This window comes from Euphorbia lathyris, chromosome 2 (genome assembly GCF_963576675.1).
Source record: "Euphorbia lathyris chromosome 2, ddEupLath1.1, whole genome shotgun sequence".
Taxonomy (NCBI): domain Eukaryota; kingdom Viridiplantae; phylum Streptophyta; class Magnoliopsida; order Malpighiales; family Euphorbiaceae; genus Euphorbia; species Euphorbia lathyris.
The window spans coordinates 11,261,355-11,266,516 of record NC_088911.1 but is presented as its reverse complement, the minus strand read 5'-3'; the positions used below and the strand labels follow the sequence as shown (position 1 = coordinate 11,266,516).

The window sequence follows — 5,162 nt, the reverse complement described above, 5'->3', positions numbered from 1 at the left end:
GAATAGTAAAGTGTTATCGTCGTAATTTATAGCATTTTTAGTATTTAATTCCTAGTTATTTTATACCATTTTAATAAATTTTAATGATGGTTTTTGTATTTTTTTTTTCATTTTACGTATCTAAGCCACTTTGTGTGTTTTCTAGGCACTTTCGCAAGGTTTTCGGTACAAATAACCAAGTCGGGGCTTAAAGCGGCAACTCGGGAGTAAAAAGGACAAGAAAAGAGGATCTTTAGTGACACCCAGCGTGCACTTCGTCGCGGATAGGTGCTGCAAGATAAGAGTCTAATTGTTCACACTAGGACAGATTTGACACATTTTCGTATTTTCAACTTTTCTCCCTCATACAGACTCGGATTGAGGCGATTCAAAATGCGTTGGAAAGCTAAGAGAAAGATGAAAAAATGTCTAATAATAATCATCTCCAAATTCGAAGTGAATCAGGCCCAGAAAATTAACCAAAGTTGATGAATATGTTGAAGCCTAAGATTCCTTTGACATTTCAACTCCTAAATTATTAAAATCTTCCCCCATGCTCTCTTAAATGCTAAATTCATATGATAAGGAGTGGGAGGCCATAAGGATGACTTGTTCTTTGGAATTTTGTGTACCATTTTACTATAAAAGGAGGCTTTGGGTGCCATTTGAAGACACACCAAGCTTAGGCTTAATTCTTCCCTCTATAATGTTATTTTGTTGATTCTTATCCTTAAGAATCAGTTGTTTGTGTTGTTCTTATTGTTGTTAGAGTGTTGTTTGTGCAAAAGTTCATCTAATAAAAGTAAGTTTCAAGTTACCGAAGAAGTTCGTTCGGTAATCGTCACTACGGTTTCTTCTAAACTTTAATCTCTTTTATTAATATGAACTCTATTATCTATCTTTCTAAAATGTGTTTTAATCTAATGATGGGCTAAACCCCTCTTAACTAAGGCTAAAAGTGGATCTTAACCTTAATTATGTGGTAATTACGTTTAACCTATTTAAGTTATCTTTATCCTTTTGGAGAACTAACTTATGATTCTTAATGCTTGTAGGAGATGAGTCAACTCTCTACTTGGATATAATTAATCATTTATATTGACCGTGATTAAATTGATTAATCAAAATTCATAAGTTGGACCTAATGATCATTTAGTGTGGCTTATTGGTTTTCCAAGGTTTTTCATAAATCTTATTACAAATCTTTAATTTATTACTTGAGCCGGACCAAGGGAAAGTAATAAATCGAAGGTTTGGAAATAAGAAAACTTAATGCTTCTTTGGATTAATTACTTGAGCCGGACCAAGGAAGAGTAATTAATCGAAAGTTTAGAACTAATTACTTGAGCGGTTTTTCTTGAATCTTAAGTAATCACTTTAGCCGGACCAAGGTAAAGTAGGTTAAAAAGGTTTAGATTTAATCTTGTTACAAATCTTAGATTTATTACTTAAGCCGGACCAAGGGAAAGTAATAAATCGAAGGTTTGGAAATAAGAAAACTTAATGCTTCTCTTGATTAATTACTTGAGCCGGACCAAGGGAAAGTAATTAGTCGAGAGTTTAGAACCGATCTCGAGAACTATTAGTTAATAAGAAAAATCGCCATCTTAAAAAGGATAAAACAACTTAAAAGAGGTTACGTGTTATTACCAAGCAAAGAGGTTAAGTGAAGCTAGAAGCCTTAGTTTCTTTTATTATAAGTAATCTCTCACTTAATTTGTGTAATTTTTATTTCATTTCTTGCTTAAGTCTTAGCTTGGTTGTCCAACAAACTCTACATTTCGGTTGTTTAAATAATAGATAGTAAGCAAAGAGATTAGTACTTATAATCACCATCCTCGTGGGAACGATACTCTACTTTCATTTTATTACTTGATACACGACTAAGGTACACTTGCCTTCACATGCACGTATACGTAAAACGTTCATCAAGTTTTTGGCGCCGTTGCCGGGGATAGTAGAATTATAATATTAATCTAGTCGAGCTTCTATTAATTTAGACGTTTTATTTTCTTTTATTTTTGTTGTTTTTATGAACACAAGAAGTTTAAGTTGGCCTTTATTATTGCCCGATCCTGAAATTGAGCGTACTTTTCACAGGAATTTGGCTAATCGAAGAGCAAACATGGCGCAAGAGGAACGTTCCATCATGGATCTACTCACTCCGAACCGTTTGGACATGAATTCAAGTATCGTGGAACCTACCATTGGAGCAAACAACTTCGAGATCAAGCCGGCAATGATCCAACTTATACAAAACTCCGGTCAATTTGGCGGAGATCCGAGAGAAGATCCAAACTCCCATTTAAATAAATTTGTTAAACATTGTTCTATGCTTAAGCAAAATGGGGTACCACCAGAAGCTATTAAACTAAAATTGTTTTCTTTTTCTTTAAGGGATGATGCAGCTGACTGGTTGGATTCTCTCGAGGCCGGATCCATTGGGACATGGGATGAGTTAGTTAAGAAATTCTTAGCTAAGTACTTCCCTCCATCTAAAACGGCGATGTACAAAAACGAGATAAGTTCTTTTCGCCAAACCGAGAGAGAGACATTATATGATGCGTGGGAGTGATTCCGTCGACTATTGAAGAAATGCCCACATCATGGATTTGAGAAGTGGTAGTATTTTCTATAATGGTTTATCTTCCGCTAACTGTGCCAAAATTGATTCCGCCGCAGGTGGAAACATCCTTAAGAAGACCCAAACGGAGGCTTATGATTTAATCCAAGAATTGGCGGAAAGGTGCTCTCATTGGCAAGCGGAGAAAAACCTGGAAATAAGAGCGGGAACATATTTGGTTGATTCGTCATCAAGATCCGGCATTGATGAGTTAAATAAAAAATTGGATCTATTAATGGCTAATTTGAACCAAAATAATTTGTGTGATTTATGTGGTTTAAATGGACATAAGAGTGAGGATTGTCAAGCGGCAAACCCATTCCTTGGGGATACCGCTAGTGCAAACTTTGTGGGAAATTTTAAGCAATCTAATCCTTATTCCAACACATACAATAATGGTTGGAGAAATCACCCTAATTTCTCATGGACTAATAATCAAAATGTGCAAAATCCGCAAAGACCTCCACCCGGATTTAATCCTAATGAAAAGAGAAATGTTGGTGATGAAGCTTCGGCTATTGTAACAATTCTTGCAAAAATGGAATCTCGTCTTGTAGGTATGGAGGAGTGGAAGAGAAATCAAGAGACGTTTACAAAAGGGCTTGAAACGAGCATAAGCCAATTAGCAAAAGCCATATCCGAACGTCCTATGGGATCCCTTCCAAGCAACACAGAAACAAACCCAAGGGAGCATGTGAAAGCCATCACATTGAGAAACAACAAAGAGTTACAATCGGCTCCGAGCAAACAGGTAAAAGATACCACGGATGAGGTAAGTACTTCTAAACCTCAAGATTCATCTCCTCCAAAGCTTTTTGCGGATCCACTTGTTCAACCTTACAAAACAAAAATTCCATTTCCCCAAAGGTTGAACAAGGAGAAACAAGAAAAGCAATTCTCCAAATTTCTCGACATTTTCAAGAAATTACATATAAATATTCCATTTGCGGAAGCCTTGGAAAATATGCCCATGTATGCTAAATTTTTAAAAGATATACTTTCCAAAAAGAGAAAATTGGAGGATAATGAAACAGTGAAATTAACGGAAGGATGTTCGGCTATCCTACTCAATAAACTACCACCCAAATTGAAGGACCCCGGAAGTTTCTCTATCCCGTGTACTATCGGTGGTATGTATTTCGAAAGAGCTCTATGTGATCTTGGAGCAAGCATAAATCTCATGCCATTAAGTATCTTTCGAAAATTGGGTTTAGGAGAGCCGAAACCCACTAAGGTTTCCTTACAATTAGCCGACCGTTCTCTTGCATACCCCAAAGGGTTTGTAGAAGATGTGTTGGTTAAAGTGGATAAATTCATATTTCCGGCTGATTTTATTGTTCTTGATATGGAGGAGGATGATCGAGTCCCGATAATTTTGGGTCGTCCTTTTCTAGCAACCGGGAGAACACTTATAGATGTGCAACAAGGAAAATTAATTCTCCGGTTACAAGATGAGGAAGTGATTTTCAATGTTTTCAATTCTTTAAAATATCCTTCCGACAATATTGACCATTGTAACTTTCTTGATATAACAGACGAAGTTGTTAAAGATGTTTTTCAGAATGACATGTGTGAAGACCCATTGGAAAAAGTAATGTTAAATGGTCTCGGGTTAAATCAAGAGGAGGTCGTGATAGATCGAGAAATTGCCAATTTGACTTATGACCCCGAGGATTGCATGTGGATCCGTGACCAATATGAGAAAATCATTCGAGGGGATAAACCGAGGCCCAAATCATCATTGGAAGAGCCACCCGAATTAGACCTTAAACCCTTACCATCTCATTTGAAATATGCATTTTTAAGTGAAAACTCAAACTTACCTGTTGTAATTTCTTCTTCTTTGACAGGTGAAATGGAAGAGAAATTGATTAATGTGCTCAAAGATCACAAGAAAGCCTTCGGATGGACATTGGCGGACATCAAAGGAATAAGTCCTTCTATTTGCACACACAAAATTTTCATGGAAGAACAAGTTAAACCGACGGCCCAACCTCAAAGACGCCTAAACCCAAGCATGAAGGAAGTGGTGAAAACTGAAATTCTAAAACTCCTTGATGCAGGTATCATCTATCCAATCTCGGATAGTAGTTGGGTAAGTCCGGTACAAGTCGTACCTAAAAAGGGAGGTATAACTGTTCAAGCTAATGAAAAAAATGAACTAATCCCGGTAAGAAAGGTAACCGGGTGGCGCATGTGTATTGATTACCGAAAATTGAATGATGCCACTCGGAAAGACCATTTTCCTTTACCTTTCATCGATCAAATGCTTGAAAGATTATCGGGACATGCTTATATGTGTAATTTAGATGGCTATTCCGGATACATGCAAATCCCGGTTGCTCCAAGCGACCAAGAGAAAACAACTTTTACATGTCCATATGGAACTTTTGCCTATCGTAGAATGCCTTTCGGATTATGTAATGCCCCGGCTACCTTTCAAAGGTGCATGATGGCAATTTTTGATGACATGATTGAAAACTTCATGGAGGTTTTCATGGACGATTTTTCCGTGTTTGGAAAAACATTTGATAGTTGCTTGCATAATTTGGAACTAGTG

The 5,162-nt window shown here is 36.8% G+C and overlaps 1 non-coding gene across 1 annotated transcript; it reads right to left on the bottom strand.

Moving 5' to 3' along the window:
- Positions 1-2,485: 2,485 nt before the first annotated feature.
- Positions 2,486-2,592, bottom strand: LOC136221357 (small nucleolar RNA R71). The gene has a single exon (XR_010685126.1). It is a non-coding gene; the product is annotated as a small nucleolar RNA R71 (small nucleolar RNA).
- Between the last annotated feature and the right edge of the window lie 2,570 nt (positions 2,593-5,162).